The following is an 18,995-nucleotide window of genomic DNA, read 5'->3' as shown; positions in this document are numbered from 1 at the left end:
AGTAGTAGTAATAGTAGTAGTAGTAGTAGTAGTAGTAGTAGTAGTAGTAGTAGTAGTAGTAGTAGTAGAAATAGCAATCGTAGTAGTAGTAGTAATACTAGTTGTAATAGTAATAGTAGTAGTAGTAGTAACAGTAGTAGTAATAGTAGTAGTAGTAGTAGTAGTAGTAGTAGTAGTAGTAGTAGTAGTAGTAGTAGTAGTAGTAGTAGTAGTAGCAATAGTAGTTGTAGTAATACATTTGACTTTATTTAGCACAGTGTTTACAAACGGGTTCACAAAAATGCATTATACAATAAAACATTTATATTAAAATATGTTTTAAGAAGTGGTTTAAAATGTCTGTCTCTCTCTCTCTTCTCCTCCCAGAAAAAGCTGAGAAGACTGCGAAGAAAACAGTCAAGGATTCTAAAGGTAAAGTATGAAATCAGACAATATAGAATGACATCATGCCCATGATTTTGTAATATTGCTCTCTGTCTCAGTCTTACTCTCTCTCACTCCTTTCTCTCACTGTCTCTCTCAAAGAAATTGTAGTTTTTTCTCAAAGTAGTAGTAGTAGTAGTAGTAGTAATAGTAGTAGTAGTAGTAGTAGTAGTAGTAGTAGTAGTAGTAGTAGTAGTAGTAGTAGTAGTAGTAGTAGTAGTAGTAGTATTATTCATAGTAATACAAGTGGTAGTAGTAGTAGTGCTAATAGCAGTAATAGCAGTAATAGTAGTAGTAGTAGTAGTAGTAGTAGTAGTAGTAGTAGTAGTAGTAGTAGTAGTAATAGTAGTAGTAGTAGTAGTAGTAGTAGTAGTAGTAGTAGTAGTAGTAGTAGTAGTAGTATGGCAAGCCGTTTTAACATTTATTCCCATTTTCTAGCTAGCTGGGTACCTAGCTAGCTCATTCACAAGGACAATTTTGCGAATGAACTAGCTGGGTACCCAACTAGCTCATTCGCAAAGATGACCTAGCTAGCTGGGTACCCAGCTAGTTCAATCACAAAGACACATTCGCGAATGAGCTAGCTCACTACCTAGGTTGCAGATATGTCTTTGCGAATGAGCTAGCTGGGTACCCAGCTAGCTAGGTTGTCCTTGCGAATCAACTAGCTGGGTAGCTAGCTAGCTCATTCGCAAGGACCATTTTGGGAATGAGCTAGTTGGTTAACCAGCTAGCTGATGGTGTTTGGGGGCGGAGGGTGTTTGGGGGTGGACCGGAGGGCTGTTTTGGGGCGGAGCAGAGGGTGTTTGGGGGTGGAGGGTGGTTCTGTCAGCTCATTGGTTGACAGAAATGACCAGGTTTGTAAACAAAAATGATATTTATTAACATAAAGGAAGCACAATATGGTAACTCAAAATGACCAGGTTTGTAAACAAAAATGATATTTATTAACATAAAGGAAGCACAATATGGTAACTCAAGGGTGAGCCAAGGCTTAATGTGTCACAGCAGCACAAACATTCCCCACATTTAACATTCACAAACACTGCATAACGTTAAATGAATGTTATGATGTTATGTTATTATGATGTTATGATGTTATGATGAATTGAAAATGGGGGACCCTGATGTAAACAAGACGAAAGTCTTTCTCTGGTCTGCATCCCCTTAACAATTGTATGTATTGAGCTGTACTGTACTGTACCCATTCTGCAATCTGTTAATAAACTTTTCAATCAATCAATCAATCAATCAATCAATCAATCAATCAATCAATCAATCAATCAATCAAGTCATTGAAATGCAAATACCAGCATCTGCGTCATGTACCACGCCCCTAGACGTCCGCCCCCAGACGTTGCTACTCATCTCAGCTAGTTCATTCGCAGGTTGCGAATGAACTAGCTGGGTACCCAACTAGTTCATTCGCAGGTTGCGAATGAACTAGCTGGGTACCCAACTAGCTCATTCGCAAAGATGACCTAGCTAGCTGGGTACCCAGCTAGCTAATGTGTCTTTGCGAATGAACTAGCTGGGTACCTAGCTAGTTCATTCGCAAGGATCATTTTGCGAATGAACTAGCTGGGTACCCAACTAGTTCATTCGCAAAGATGACCTAGCTAGCTGGGTACCCAGCTAGTTCATTCGCAAGAATCATTTTGCGAATGAGCTAGTTGGGTACCCAACTAGTTCATTCGCAAAGATGACCTAGCTAGCTGGGTACCCAGCTAGTTCATTCGCAAGGATCATTTTGCGAATGAGCTAGTTGGGTACCCAACTAGCTCATTCGCAAAGATGACCTAGCTAGCTGGGTACCTAGCTAGCTCATTCGCAAAGACACATTTGCGAATGAGCTAGCTCACTACCTAGGTTGCAAATGTGTCAGCTAGCTGGGTACCCAGCTAGCTAGGTAGCACGTGTCTTAGCTAGTTAACTAGCCGGCTTTGTCCCATAGGCTTTACACCAAATTTTGCCTCAGCTAGTAGCTAGCTCATTCGCAAAATGGTCCTTGCGAATGAGCTAGCTGGGTACCCAGCTAGCTGACACATTAGCTAGCTGGGTACCCAGCTAGCTCATTCGCAAGGACCATTTTGCGAATGAACTAGCTGGGTACCCAACTAGTTCATTCGCAAAGATGACCTAGCTAGCTGGGTACCCAGCTAGTTCATTCGCAAGGATCATTTTGCGAATGAACTAGCTGGGTACCCAACTAGTTCATTCGCAAAGATGACCTAGCTAGCTGGGTACCCAGCTAGTTCATTCGCAAGGATCATTTTGCGAATGAACTAGCTGGGTACCCAACTAGTTCATTCGCAAAGATGACCTAGCTAGCTGGGTACCCAGCTAGTTCATTCGCAAGGATCATTTTGCGAATGAACTAGCTGGGTACCCAACTAGTTCATTCGCAAAGATGACCTAGCTAGCTGGGTACCCAGCTAGTTCATTCGCAAGGATCATTTTGCGAATGAGCTAGTTGGGTACCCAGCTAGTTCATTCGCAACCTGCGAATGAACTAGTTGGGTACCCAGCTAGTTCATTCGCAACCTGCGAATGAACTAGCTGGGATGAGTAGCAACGTCTGGGGGCGGACGTCTAGGGGCGTGGTACATGACGCAGATGCTGGTATTTGCATTTCAATGACAGAGCGCATTTGATTGGGTCATTCTGAAGTCTGGGGGCGGGGCGGACAGCGGCCGTGGTTCAAGTTTGCAGTTCCGTTCAAATATAGTTGCGTCTCAAGATTCAACGTTACAGTAGTATAGTAGAGAAATGGCTGAAGTTGTTAGAATGTATGGCAATCTGTCTGACAAGGATATGCGAGATTTGTTGATAGAAAACGGAGAATTGAAAATGATTTGAGAGAATATACTTTATTAATCACCAAATGGGGAAATTGATTGCCACCAGACGTATGTAACATACAACACAAACAAAAAAAATATTATAATAGAATACGGCAAAGTGCTTCCAGACAACACATATGGATTAAAGAAATTAAATAACACACTATATATATTCTCAATGGCTTTCTTGCAGGGATGTACAGAAGATTCATTTGAGATGGCAGCGATCTGCCGATACTGTAGAATATTAATACAATAATAACTAACTACTACACAATTAGTATGTACGTTTATTATCTTTGTATTGCATGTTCTTTGCATGTTTTGTGTTCACATCAACCTGCAAAGGGACTAGATGGAAACCGTTTATACAGTAACCATCCACTTAACGTTTTATATTCACTAGGGATGCTCGATATTGGCTTTTTTACCGATACCGATATTCCGATATTGTCCAACTCTTAATTTCGATACCGATATCAACCGATACCGATATATGCAGGGTTTCCCCCCAAAAAAACTGAATAATTTCAGGTAATTAATCATTTCACTGGATGCATTCAAAAGGCTTTCTAAATGTAAGCATTATCTGTGCAAAATATGATAATTAAAAAAGTAAAAATTAACATTACATATCTCTTGTTGTTGAATTAAACCAACATGCATACTTTTGACAATAAATCAAATAAGAATTGGTTCTTACTTGCTTGCCTGGGTAAATAAAGGTTAAATAAATGTAAAAAAAAAAAAAAAAAAAATTTACCGATACCGATATTTTCCGATATCACATTTTACTGCCGATATCGGCCGATAATATCGGACATCCCTAATATTCACCATAGTGACTTACCGTTTTTAATAATACAGTAACCAGGTTACCATCCAGTGACTTACTACTTTATACAGTAACCACCCAAGTGTGTTAAAGTTTGTAGATGGAAATGAGTTTATAGCTACAATCTGGCATGTTTACATATAAATGTTTATTAAATAAATAAATTTAGTTGAATTTACAGATTAGTGTGATTGAGGTCTGCTCCACAAGCAGAACTGGAATCAAGAGTATTAATTTATATTTACAGCATATATAACCATAATAATTCTATATACCTACTTATACACCTGCATATAACCCATATAACTATGTATGATAGCAGTGTACAGTGGGGGAAATAATTATTGAACACATCAACATTTTGTTCAGTAAATGTATTTCCAATGAGCGTATTCAAGCGAAATTTGCACCAGACTTTTGTATTTGAATAAAAAATTTACACATGGTCCAAAGATGTTTATTAAAACATAACAAACAAACATTATGCCACATCAATGTGGAACGCCCTACCCACAGCTGTAAAGGAATGTGAATCACTACCCACTTTCAAAACCACTCTCAAGGAGAACCTACTGGAGGCGGCAATTCGAAACTGGCCTCTGTAAATGTCCTAATAGTCCAGTCATTATATGAAAAAACCTAGGACAAATTGCAACAGTAGCAAACTCAACTGATTTTGTATCCTCATTATGTCCTTAGTGAGGGAAAAAAACTCCCAAGGAATCCCATCATGGGAAAGTTTTGAAAACGACCTATATATGTTCATATCGATTATAACAGTGGTGAAAATTTTACTTTTAGATATCACTATAAAAACTCACAAGCTGATTACACACACAAAGACAAGAAAAAAAGTCAATCACAACTTCATTGAATTATTCTGTTTACTCATGCAAATCACACATTATCTTATTTGATATGCACCAATTAGCATACACGCTAGAACTAATCAAAACATTTGATAAAGAAATTTTTTTCTTCTTGGAATATTAGTAGATAGGCTCTGTGGAGCTCAGTCCACGAGGATGGGGCTCAAGGGTTTATGTCCGTGGGGATAGGTCCATGGAGATGGGGGTTTTTATAATAGGCGGAAACTACATATTTGTACAGCATGCAAAACACTACATGATTCTTGCACAAAACTACATGGGCTTAACATAAATTTGGTATGTCTGTATAGGGGAGGCTTGTAGGTACCCATGTAACCCATTGCATTAACATATATTGAGGTAGAAGGCCAAGGGACCATTTGAAAAATGGTGATGGCCATATTTCCCTCCCCAAAAAAAATCTTAACTTTGAATAATTAGGTATGTAGCCCCCTTTCCAATGAGGTAACATGACCTGGTTGGTCTCATTGGAAACCCGAGGTTGTCTAGAATCAAATGGTATCTTTACTTTTGAGCTACCTCAAAATTTGAACGCGTCACAATCACTGAAAGACAGTGTCGTCAGTGATCCTGCCAGCAATCAAGTACATTGAAAAAAAACACATTTCCCATGATGGGATTCCTTGGGACTTTTTTTCTCTCACTAAAGACATATTGAGGGAGTTTGCTAATGTTGCAATTTGTCCTAGGTTTAGCCTAATTCTGGCCTATAATGACTGGACTATAGGGGTAACAAAACATTGAAAAAAAACACATTTCCCATGATGGGATTCCTTGGGACTTTTTTTCTCTCACTAAAGACATATTGAGGATACAAAATCAGTTGAGTTTGCTAATGTTGCAATTTGTCCTAGGTTTAGCCTAATTCTGGCCTATAATGACTGGACTATAACCCAACCCCCTCCAATGAACAGTTACCCCCCCCCCCGCCCCACCTACTCAACCCCCACCTCCTCCAATGTACAGTTTCTTCCCCCTCAAATGTATATACTCTCCAATGTATATAATGTCATGTGGGGGGCATGTATCGCAGTTCTATGGCCCTCTTCTCCAATTCTGCTTCAACCATTTTTAGTTCCACCATCTTTTCTCTGGCGCTTCCTGAGGGTGTTGGATTTTGTGATGAGCTGGGCCAGGACCAGGACCCAGCCTTCCCGTAGGCGAGGAAGCCGTTATCTCTTGCTTCAACAGACAGAAAGTCCCCAAACTGTTGAGTAATCACATCACCTGAGACAAACAGAAATACATAATTTAGGTGCATCAGTCAGATACTTTTCATATCAAGAAGCACATTTTCATATCAAGAAACACATTTTATGATAATAAAATGTGCTGAAAACCCCCAGCCCTGCACAATGGTGCGGCCCCTGTTGAGGTCCCTGCTGCGATTGAAGATTTATATGACTCATTTAATTTATTAGGACAATGTTGTCTACTAACTTGGCCAGTGAGTCATCTAGTCTTTATATATGTCTATGGAGGAGACAGTGGCAACATTGTGCTCAGTACTCAGTGAATATGCTCATCGCCCCACAGTGCAGCTCAGGCTGTGTGCTGATTTCCCCGGAACATGTCTATGGGCTGGTGGGACAGCAGGCAGAACCAGGACTCGGTCAGAACCAACAGGTCCTCCGTCTGCTGCTCTGGCTTAAACACAGTACGGCACAGTTTACTACAGGCACTTAAGCATTCTTACTCTCACAACAATAATAAATATATTAAATATTAAATTGAATACGAGTTTTCAGACAAATAAGCAGGATTTCACATTTGATTATAGGACCATGTCTTACCCAAGGTACACAACAAACAAACTAGGCTCATATTGTTTAACGCTTCATCTCCCCTTTAAGGCCAAAACATGTAAAAAAAATAATAATAATTTTTTATATCGGCCCAATCTTGATATCGGACCGATACCGATGTGTAAAGAAACGGCCATATCGGCCGATATTATATCAGCGGCCGATATATCTTGCATCACTACATGTGCCCAAAACACTGAGCTCAGGCCTTCTCGTGTCGCTGCGCCCCAAGCCACCACGACACGCACACACACCTGTAGAGACATCAGTTGTGAGATGGACAGGTTCGAAACTCAATTCTAAGAAATAAATCAACAGTTCTGGCTTTCCAGATTAATTTATAGATGAGGGAAAGTCAGTAAGTAAGAAAAATGAGGTGGCAGAAAGATTCAACAGATTCTTTGTTAATGTAAACTGGCAGAGGAGATAACCCCGCCACAAGGGGGAGGTGTTTCTAATTATTTTATATAACGAAACACAAGTACCATCTTCTTGAGAAAAACGGATAAAAATGAAATTATGGATACTGTGAACAAACTCAACTGGAAACCTCATATCAAATATGTCAGGACTAAATTGGCACGGAGTGTTGGTGTTTTATGCAAGATAAGGCACATTCTAAACCAAAAAACACTGTATACACTGTACTGTACACTCTTCCTATGGTATATGACTATATGAGCTACTGTGCGGAGGTGTGGGGTAATACCTACAAAAGCACTCTACAGCCAATATGCACCATGCAAAAAAAGCAATAAGAATAATCAACAATGTAGGATATTATGAACACACTAATAACTTATTTATAAAGCTACAAGCATTGAAATGTATGGATCTAGTGGATTTAAAAACTGCCCTCATTGTATACAAAGCCAGATACAAACTAATCCCAGGCAACATTCAAAAATGGTTCAGAGACAGGGAAGGAGAATATAACTTAAGAGGGAGAGGGAATCTTAAACAACAAATGGTACACACTACGCTGAAAAGCATGTGCATATCGGTGTGTGGAGTGAAGTTGTGGAATAATTTACCTGAATACATCAAACTGAGTAAACATGTAGCACAATTTAAAAAGCAGCTAAAAAAACACACATTAGAGAAATACAGAAATGAGTAATGAGGATAAACAAAGTTATGTTATATTGTGTTATGTAGTGCTGTACTATATTCACTGCTGTCAAGTGAATCAATTTTATTTGATTTTTCTCTTTTAAATACCGGTATAAGTAAAAGTATATTCTATATTGTAATATACTAAATTAGGGCTGGGCGATATAACGATAACGATAAATATCGCGATATATTTTAATAATCGATATCGAATATCAAAATAAAAAAAAATCGAAAAATCTTTTTTTTCCTTTTTTACCTGCAACAGGGCAGTTTTAAAACCAGAGACAGTGGACAGACTTGTCTTTCTTGCCTGCAACTTAAAGTAATGGCTTTGCTTGTCCAAATGACAATACTGACCAAATTCAGATTTATTTCTCTCTTGTCCATTTATTTTGTTTGCTTTCTAATTTAAAATACATTTTGAAACCATCTGTACACAGTAGGCTATGTGTGCTAGCAGAACTAGACTCCAGTCACGAGTCACAGTGCGGTGGTTTGTCCACCAAAAAAGCGCCAAAAGATCGAAAATAAACTAGCAGAGCCAGAACAGTTCAACTCCTCTGGAGCCACAGCCAGCAGAGAAGCCGGTTTACTTTAGCTTTTAAACCAGCTGCAGCCTGAGAACTGGAGTGTGAGGGGATGTAACACTGAAGATGGCGGCAATGACAAAGAATTTCTGCAAAATAAACAAACATCTGTTGTAAAAAAAAAAAAAAAAAATTTTTTTTTTTTTATACTTATAACAATTCGATAATTATCGATATCGAGAAATAAAATAAAATCATCATATCGTTATCGCGATATGATTTTTTTCCATATCGCCCAGCCCTATACTAAATTATGTTATATCTAGTCAAATTAATGGAAGAACAAACATAAATGTAAGGGGGTAGGGATCAATAAGCTTAGCTTCCCTCTACTCCTTTTTTGGACATGTCTGCTAACCAAACACATTGCTCTTGACCTTTTGTTTATAATTCCATGTAATAAAAACGGAGCTCAACGCATGCATTTTGTAGATCATTGGCTAAATGATTATCCAGTTTGACTATCGTCTACTACGAGCCACCGTACCTGTAGTACTACTGCTTACAAACTGCCTCGCTACTGTGAACCTGCTCTTGTCGTCACGTCACAACTAGATGTTAAATAAACTAGTCTAGATGGAAATAGGGGTCCACGCGCACCCCCCGGAACTTTTTATGCCACCTGATTTTTCTTAATCCTTAAAGTGTCTACTTTCAGAATCTGCCAGGTGCCAAGCTGAAATAATGTCCGAAAGGCTCCATTTTTAACCCTTTATTGCACCTAACCCAAAACCGAAACATTAAAATGTGATGTAGCAAGAGGCATAACCTTTGAAGTAAACAACATGGAGACAAATTAATACATTTGTCCATACAATTCTGACCGTAGGAATTCAATGGGATGGTTATTTTTGACATGACAACATTTTGACTGTATTTCTGGACAAAAAATACAATACAATACGCATAGAGTGAATATTTGGTGACAATAATTTTTTTTTTCAATCCTCCAAGTGTTTATTTTGAGATTATATTGGGTACCAAGCTGAAATAATGTCTCAAAGGCTAGTTTGAACCCTTTATAGCACCTAACCCAAATTTTTTAAAATGAAAATATAATGTAGAAGAGGCATAACTTTTGAGGTAGACGACTTACAGAGCGAAAATACATTTTCCCACACAATTTTGATCCTAGGAATTCAAGGGGATGGTTATTGTTGACATTTGACAACATTTTGACTGTATTTCTGGACAAAAACAGCAAGAAATGACCAAACGTGTGTATGACCAACTACCTTTTCATTTTTTAAAGCACATAGTGAATATTCTAGAGTTGAACCTTATATACAGCTCAAGCATTACTGTAGATGAAGCAGTTAAATGTGCGTACAAACTTGGAACATCTGATTAACTACAAGAAGCAGCACTCACCCTCAATTCTCACATTATAAAGGCATTCAAAGAGTCAAAGGAGCTACCATGGCCCCCAACTGCACACAAGCTGGATGCTGTGAAAATGGATGAACTGCTCCCAGAGCATCTTGTACCATTTCTGAGCTCAGTGGTGACTGGGACACTTGATGAAGAAAAGTGTGAGAAGACGCAGAGGCTGGTCTATTCGATTACACAAGATGTGTGTCGAGTAGGGCTGCACGATTAATCGATTTTTTATCGAAATCGCAATTTGTAATGATGCAATTATCAAATCGCCTGCAATTAAAAAAAAATTAAATAAATAAGATTTTAACCAGGAAGTCCCATTGAGAGACAAGATCTCCTTTGCAAGGGAGACCTGGCCAAGATGACAGCAATAACATTTGCAATACATCACACAGCAATAAAAATTTGCGATACATCACACAAGAACATAATAAATGTGCATGTATACAATATACAATACATCACATGTAAACACAAAAACAAAGCAGAATAGTCTACATGATAGTAAAAGTGTATAATACAGGGTAATACAGTAATTTTGCAGTTGGGACCCGACTACAGAAAGCAGCAACATTCTTCTTGTAGGAAGTTATGTAATACAGATTTAAATTCACCAAGAGAGACTGGGGTGTAAGTGGATAATGGTCCTGTAGCCCATTCCATGCCCAAGGTGCGAAGCTTGAGAAAGCTGTTCCTAGCTAACCCTGCTCAAGTCAGAGAAAACATCTGAGCCGAGTAAGGAAAGGGTGGGGGGGGGGGGGGTGGGGGCATCTCTCTCTACTGGTTCAATTAATGTAGAAAAACGTTGCACTATAAAAACGAACTGGATAGTTGATAATAAACATTTAACTTCATTAGCTGAAGTATTCTAAAATAATTTAAGCAATTCTCCTTTTCTGTGTGTGTGTGCACGTGTCTCATATCTCATTTGATAGTATTTACTGAGGATTGCCAGATAATGTTGATATTTAAACACAAAAAAAATTATAATACAAAATATACATGATCATGCAACATAAAAAAAATTGTTGTAGGAACAGTTTGGGAGAGGGAGGTAAGGGGTTTTAGATTGTGTGTTGTGAAGTTTACTTCAGAGAGGGAGAGTAAAGTACAGGGAAAAAAAGGTACCGTTGGGTACCGTACCGGTATCGATTCCCAGGTAAAAAGAAAAATGTTCAGACTCTGTGTCCCGAACAGACCCACCGCGTAGGCCAGATGCAAGCCGCATTTTACAATAAACCTCTGTGGGGCTGCTTAAAAAAAATTATAATCGCAATCGCAATATCTGTCCGAAAAATCACAATTAGATTATTTCCCAAAATCGTGCAGCCCTAGTGTCGAGCAGCAACTAACAGCAAGTGAAGTGAAACTCCAAAAGCACATCCTCCTGTGTGCCACACTTCGGCACCTCTATCGAAGCAAACAGGTGAGTGATCAACTAACTTATTGCTTATGAGGTCCTACATTGTCATTGCTCAACTATGCTTCATACAGGTATTTGATATTGATACAAAAAAACATTTGTTTATCTTATTCTTTACAGCTCACAACCATCCTTTCACGACTAGGACACTCGGAGACATACGACTTCAGTATGGAACTTGAGACAGCCATGGCCAATGCTTTTGATGAGATGTCCACCAACATGACCCCTGAAATCACCACTGGCGAGGGAAACACTGTTTTTCACAGCGAGTGGGACAACCTGAACAGAATCACCACCAACGTTCATGGTTCAAATGTGGTAAACAGCGCCGGGGGAATCATGATTCAAGAAGTGAAGGAGAGCCATGTGAGCACCAAGAAAAGGACCCTTCCTCTCTATGACAGGTCATCCAAGATGAGAAGCCTTAAGATCACGCCTCCCGAGACGCTGCCAGAGCTGGCATTCAAAAGAGTTGGCCCCAAATTCCCCAAGAATGCCAACTTTACCCCTGCTGCTGAGGAATTACTGGGCCCCGACTACTGTAGCACACTGCTGGGATTCTACGACTTTACTGGGGAGGACTGTATCAGCGCTTTTAAAGGCAAATGCAAGGTGAATCCCCTGAAGAAGCTGGAAAAGACTCGTAAACTCCACAAAGCTTTCAGGCAGCTTGGTGCAGACTGGATGGTCACTGATGAGCTTCAAGAGGAGATGGAGAGCTTCACATGCATTATGTATGGCCAAGCACGGATGACATCAGTTGACACAGTACGGGTGAAAATGATGAGAAAGATGGTCGGCGCTGACAAAGTCCTGGACTCCAAGTCAAAAGTAGACCTGGAACGCCTGCCAAGGTCCGTCTCATTCCACATGTCCAGCGAGCCTTCTATAAGAGAGCAGACAAGGCAATAATCAAGAGCCCAAAACCACATGATCCAGGCATGGGCTGGGAGAAGACAGGAGAAGAGGAGGTGTTGGAACCGGTCTGGGCAATTGGACCCATCCTCCCTCCTTCTCTTGTTGAGGTACTGGCTCAGAGAGCAGAGTCAGAAGAGCATGCAGCCCTTGACAAGGTGACCGATTACGCCAACAATAACTTTGTCTGTGGGTAAAGTGGATGGAGAGTACGAGCATGAGGATGAAGAGCTGGAGATGGAAGAAATTGAATTAGAAGATCTCTTCAGTGACGATGAGGATGAGTAGTTTAGGTCAGCAAGTTGGTAGTGACATGAAAAGGTAAATGTATTGGTTGTCTACTTCAAAAGTTATGACTCTTCTACATTATATTTTCATTTTTAGATTTTTGGGTTAGGTGCTATAAAGGGTTAAAACTAGCCTTTGGGACATTATTTGAGCTTGGTACCCAATATAATTTCCAAATAAACAGTTGGAGGATTGAAAAAAAAACTGATTGTCAACAAATATTCACTATGCGTTTGAAAAATAAAAATGTAGTTGGTTAGACACGCATTTCTTGCATTTGTTTGCTGTTTTTGTCCAGAAATACAGTCAAAATGTTGTAAAATGTCAAAAAAATAACCATTCCATTGAATTCCTAGGGTCAGAATTGTATGGGAAAATGCATTCATTTGTCTCTGTATGTTGTTTACTTCAAAGATTATGCCTCTTGAGTCTTGCTACATCAAATTTTAATGTTTCGGTTTTGTGTTAGGTGCAATAAAGGGTTAAAAATTGAGCCTTTCGGACATTATTTCAGCTTGGCACCTGGCAGACTCTGAAAGTAGACACTTTAAGGATTAAGAAAAATCAGGTGGCATAAACATTTCCGGGGGGTGCGCGTGGACCCCTATTTCCATCTAGACTAAACCCACGGTTTGATAAACCCAAGTGTGTTCGTTGACCCACACGCAACTGAGGTACATATTAACAGTTTACACATTTGATGGTAGAAATCAGTTTGTTACCCTCATACCAAGATGGCGGCGGTCTCGTGACGTCAGAGTGTCTTCGATTTCAAATAAACTTGAGTAAAAGATAAAAGCATAGCAGATAGACAGTGAGATTTGAGATAGATAGATAGGAGGACACAATGTATTAATGTAACAGCTAATACAATTTAAACTTTGCAAACTCCCATACATGTAACGTTATTATGATAGATAAGCTGTAGCTGTAGCAGAAAACACGAGACTGAGTCGAGTCACCTAAATCGAAATGTTGAAACAGTGCCAAGCCAACACGAACTCAAAAACACTTTAACCTATTGGTAAACAAACGTATTGTTGAAAATATACACTGACTGCTGTTGTGACATGTTTAAGATCGTATTGACTAGTTTACACACTCACCTTCAAAGTTTCAAACCGCGGCGCTAACGTTAACTTGTTGATCTTAGCTCTGTAAATCGGGATCTTCTTCTCTGCTCCTATTTCCTAAATGTTGTAACAGCGCCACCACAAACTCGCAACAGCGCCACTTGTGGCCAAAAATATGACGATAGACAGACAATTGTTAAGCTGCATACAGTTGAGCGGTGATAGAATGTGATTGGACAAATGGGATTTAGGGGAGGGGGAGGTGACGCAATTCATTAGTCTTTGGGGGAGGGGTGCTTTTAGAAGTGTCTGTCTTTTAGAATTCACAGTTCAAGTGACTACAAACTTTGATTGATTGATTGAACATTTTATTAACAGATTGCAGAATGGGTACAATACAGTACAGCTCAATACACACAATTGTTAAGGGGATGCAGACCAGAGAAAGACGTTTGTCTTGTTTCCATCAGGGTCCCCCATTTTCAATTCATATAGACATTTATGACATACACAACATACATGACATTTATGGCATAGGGACATATAGGTATTTAGTACTGATACATTTGTGACATAAACGGTATTCAAATATACAGTACTGTTACCCCTAGATCCTGACAGAGTATATATGATGGGGAGGGGACTGTACATTAGGAGGGGGTGGGTGGGTGGGAGAGAAATACATACGGCGGGGAGGGAATATATACATGCGGTGGGGAGGAGACTGTCTATTAGGAGGTAGTGGGGGTTTTGGGCATTTACGGATTTTGCCTAGTTCCGTGCTGAGGGTTTTTTCAACCTGCAACTTGTTCTTGTCAGAGACCAGCAGGGCTGAGTCGTCCGCAAACAGGAACAAGTTGCAGTCACAGGCTGACGACATGTCATTTGCATAAATTAGGAAGAGTAGCGGTCCTAGTATGCTTCCTTGTGGAACACCACAGCTCACTGTGAGGGGGGGGGGGGTAGAGTACCGTTTACCTCTACCATCTGTTCTCTCCCCTCCAGGTATAGGATTGCATACAATCCATTCAACCCCATAACACACAAAACAAAAACCCCATCCCTAACATCACCATCACCACCCTATCCAAACCTAATCTATGAGTCATTCATTGCCTCCTGCGGGCTGACTCTGGCCTTTTTGAACACTCACCACCACCTTCCCTAACTCTCTTACTTGATCACTCACAACAACCTTCTTCCCTAACTTCCCTAACTCCCTTGATACTTGCCCCATTGTCAACCCCTTCATACCCATGTCTAGTACTGCTGCTTCAACTACTAACTTTAACCTCTCTGTCCTACTGCTAACCATCACTATTGTATTCACTACTCTTGTCACAAATGCCACTATCTCCAACTTCTCCCCCCACACCCTCTCTTTCTCCTCCTGTACTTCCTCTACTGACAAATGCCCTTTTCTAAACCCCTGATCCTCACCTTCCATTCTCCCCTCTCTAACCCCTACTCTGATTATTACTTTATTAACAGATTGCAGAATGGGTACAATACAGTACAGCTCAATACACACAATTGTTAAGGGGATGCAGACCAGAGAAAGACTTTCGTCTTGTTTACATCAGGGTCCCCCATTTTCAATCCATTTTCACTGTAACTGAGAAGCCGTCGGTCTTGCTGAGTTTGTTATTTGAACCGAAGAGAATGGACTCTGTTTTGCCCATGTGTAATGATAGTTTGTTGTCGGCAAGCCATATGCAGATTTTGCCTAGTTCTGAGCTGAGGGTTTTTTCAACCTGTAACTTGTTCTTGTCAGAGACCAGCAGGGCTGAGTCGTCCGCAAAAAGGAACAAGTTGCAGTCACAAGCTGACGACATGTCATTTGCATAAATTAGGAACAGTAGCAGACCTAGTATGCTTCCTTGTGGAACACCACAGCTTACTGTGAGGGGGGGGGGGGTAGGGTACCGTTTACCTCCACCATCTGCTCTCTCCCCTCCAGGTAGGATTGCATCCAGCTCACTGATAGACTATCAAAACCAATTGCTTTTAGCTTGTCAATCAGAATGGTGTGATTGACAGTGTCGAAGGCCTTTTGTAGGTCCAGCATGACCATGCCGCAGTATTTGCCCCCGTCCACCTCTTGCTTGATGTGGTCGTTCAAATAGAGAAGGCATGTGTCAGTGGAGTGGGATGTTCTGAATCCAGATTGGAATTCGTAGATTCGATTTTTATCCGCGAGGTACTTTTCGACCTGTTCGTATACTATTTTTTCCATGACTTTCGAGATGGATGTAAGGATAGAAACAGGGCGGTAGTTGCCTGGGTCTAATTTGCTGCCCTTTTTGTGCAGGGGTGTTACTCTCGCAATTTTGAAGTCCTTGGGGACGTGTCCCTGTTTTATGGAGAGGTTTATTATGTGTGTGATGACTGGGGTGATGGCGGCTGCTGAGTCTCTGAGGAATTTGGAGGGGATGTTGTCATGGCCAGTGGCCTTGTTCGGTTGGAGGGCGCTCAGTTTTTTGAGTACCTCATCTGTATAGTTACCATTTCCAGTTTGAAATCGTCTTTGTGGACGCCTAGGTTCTTGTAGTATGCTACTATGTGTTCTACCCCATACTGCCCTGAGTGGGAGGGTAGTTTGTTTATCAGTGTTGTGGCTATGTTTGTGAAGAAAGTGTTTAAGTAATTGGCTACATCCAGTTTGTCTGTGATGAGCGTGTTGTCCGTCTTTATGTTTATGTTTGAGAACCTGATTTTAAGTTTTTTACTGCAGCCTAGTTGATTATTGAGTAATTTAAAAAGTTCATGTGGTTTATTTTTGTTTTCCTCAGTTTTGTCATTGATGATTTTTTTTTGCAGTTTTTATCATGGAGTTTACGTCATTTCTTAGTCTGTTTCTTTCTAGTTTGAGTTCAGTCACATGGGCTTGGAGTTCACTGCTTGTGCTTTTGGTAAGCTTTGACTGACTTTTACTTTTACGGTCAGTATTTCAGTGTGCATCCACGGCTCAGCGCAATTTTTTACCCTGGTGGTTCTTAGGGGGGCCATGTTGTTTAGTATTGTTGAGAATTTGGTTTTGAAGCCAAGCCATGTTTCTTCAACCAGTGTACCATTGAGCTCATCTGACCAGTCCAGGCTCTCCAGTTCAAGGTTAAAGGCCTCGCTAGAGTAGGTTTTGAGGTCTCTAGATGTGACTGTTTTGTGACAGCCAGCCTTTTGTTTTAGCTTTTTGCGGGTACAGAATATCATGGCGTTCTATCGCCATGCTCTAAGACAAACTCTAACCGAAAACCAACTTCGAAAGAGTGCCTAAGCAGCAAAAAAAAAAAAGAGAGTGACTGATAGTGCCATCTAGTGGTAAGGTAAAAGTACTGTATTACAACACTCTCACTTAATTTTACAATGGCATTCAAGTCCCTTTAAATAATATTACAACACTCCCACTTAATTTTACAATGGCATTAAGTGCCTTTAAATAATATTACAGCGCCATGCTCTCCTTCATAAAAAGAAACGTCAAGAAAAAATATATTTTAAACAGCAAAAAAAAAATACTTTTTACAATGCTTTTACTGGAACTCTTTTTCACATTATTTCAGACTTGCTTTGACTAGGCAGCGTTCGGCGTTCACCTGTCAAGCACAAATAACCACTCTATTTTACATGTGAATTACCAAAGTGCCACTTAACCCTTTCACTGCCACACGACAGAAGGTTAACCCAAATTAAACAATTAAATTTTTTTTGTATATATATATTGAACAATTAACAATATTCCTGTGAATGCATGAGTACACTGAATGAATACTGAGAGTATTACTGGCATAATAGATCATGTAAATAGAATTCTTACAATTTCTGGATTAATAAACCATCCTCTGACAAGCATGTTCTTGAATAATTTGTGTGTTTTTGAAACTCAATGCCTCTTATCACCTCTGTGGGGGGTGAGTGGGCTAATAATTCACAAATTATATTGTGGTGCAGGTATTCTAGCTAAACAAAACAGTGATAATGACACTTTTGAATGGTGTGAATTTAGTCATTGTTAGTATAAATAAGAATAATCAATTTTGTAATGTTGGGCAATAAGGCATAACAATAGAGCCTCTTGATTGATTGATTGATTGAAAAGTTTATTAACAGATTGCAGAATGGGTACAGTACAGTACAGCTCAATACATACAATTGTTAAGGGGTTGCAGACCAGAGAAAGACTTTCGTCTTGTTTACATCAGGGTTCCCCATTTTCAATTCATCATAACATATATGACATACAGATAGACAGTACATCTATACATTTATGACATATCAGATTTGCAAATACAGTACTGTTTGTGATACAAAAGTGTCCAGAAAAAGAGTGTATTTGACGTAGAAACTACATTGGAGGAGGTTGGGTGGGGGCTGTACATTGGAGGTGGGGGGGGGACACACATTGTACACTGTACATTGGAATACTGACAAAGCCATACTTGGTCATTTATTGTACAACTGGGTTAGGACATTTGTAGGGGCCAGTTTCGAATTGCAGTCTCCCGTAGGTGTTTTTTGAGAGTGTTATTGAAAGTGGGTAGTGATTCACATTCCTTTACAGCTTTGGGTAGGGCGTTCCACATTGATGTGGCATAATTGCTAAACGTGTTTAGTCCCTTGTTTGAGCCGAATCTGGGTTTTACATGATTTGTGGAGCTCCCTCTGGTGTTGTGATCATGGTATTCACTGACCTTTGGGAAGTATTTTGACATGTACAGAGATACATGAGAGATATTTAGAGAAAGTAGATAGATTTTGGGGGGGAATTGTTAATTCTACTTAAACTTAATGCAACATCTATAATAGTAAATATCATTCAGAAAACAATATGTTGGGTAGGAGTGGGGGGGGGGGGGGGGTTGGGTCGGAGGGGTGGGTGGGGGACACTGTACAACTGTACAAACAACACTGTACATTGGATTATGAATGAATGTGGACAATATTTATATCCATCAGAGGGGGGAGCTTCGATGGTCATGTAAGTGGCTACAGACCGCTGCACTTAAATATAAACATTAGTCTACCTGGAGACTCAATGAGGTAATTGTAGATGTCGCCATAAGACGCGTCTGGCCATTTAGTGGGATCATTTTTTCATTATCCTGTTCGGCTGAAAGGACATTGGCCACCGAAGCTCCCCCCTCTGATAGAACAGTCCACATTCATTCGAGCGTCATCTCGCGTCGTCCAGACTCCATGGGCACTCTGCGCATGTCCATGCGGAATAGGTGCTTTAAAATGGGCTTTTTCTCTGCCGATTTAGTTCTGATCGATTAGTTATGGGTCACGCCGTGTTCAGGAGAGCGAGGCGCATAAACGTCTATTCGATCATGTCTCTAGCACCCCCACAGCCGTATCGGCAACCACTTACATCACGGCTCTCGTCCACATTCATTCATATGCTCCCCCCGCAATCT

The 18,995-nt window shown here is 40.1% G+C and overlaps 1 long non-coding RNA gene across 1 annotated transcript; it reads right to left on the bottom strand.

Annotated features, from left to right (window-relative positions):
* Positions 1 to 5,947: 5,947 nt before the first annotated feature.
* On the bottom strand, positions 5,948 to 13,698 carry LOC311227914. The gene is made up of 3 exons (XR_014619650.1): positions 13,615 to 13,698; positions 13,231 to 13,288; positions 5,948 to 6,218 (listed from the first exon to the last, which is right to left on the bottom strand). It is a non-coding gene; the product is annotated as an uncharacterized lncRNA (long non-coding RNA).
* Between the last annotated feature and the right edge of the window lie 5,297 nt (positions 13,699 to 18,995).

Source organism: Notolepis coatsorum (genome assembly GCF_963971535.1).
Source record: "Notolepis coatsorum genome assembly, chromosome: 5".
NCBI classification, from domain to species: Eukaryota; Metazoa; Chordata; class Actinopteri; order Aulopiformes; family Paralepididae; genus Notolepis; species Notolepis coatsorum.
The sequence above is the reverse complement of the archived record's forward strand: the minus strand, read 5'-3'. Positions and strand labels throughout refer to the sequence as shown.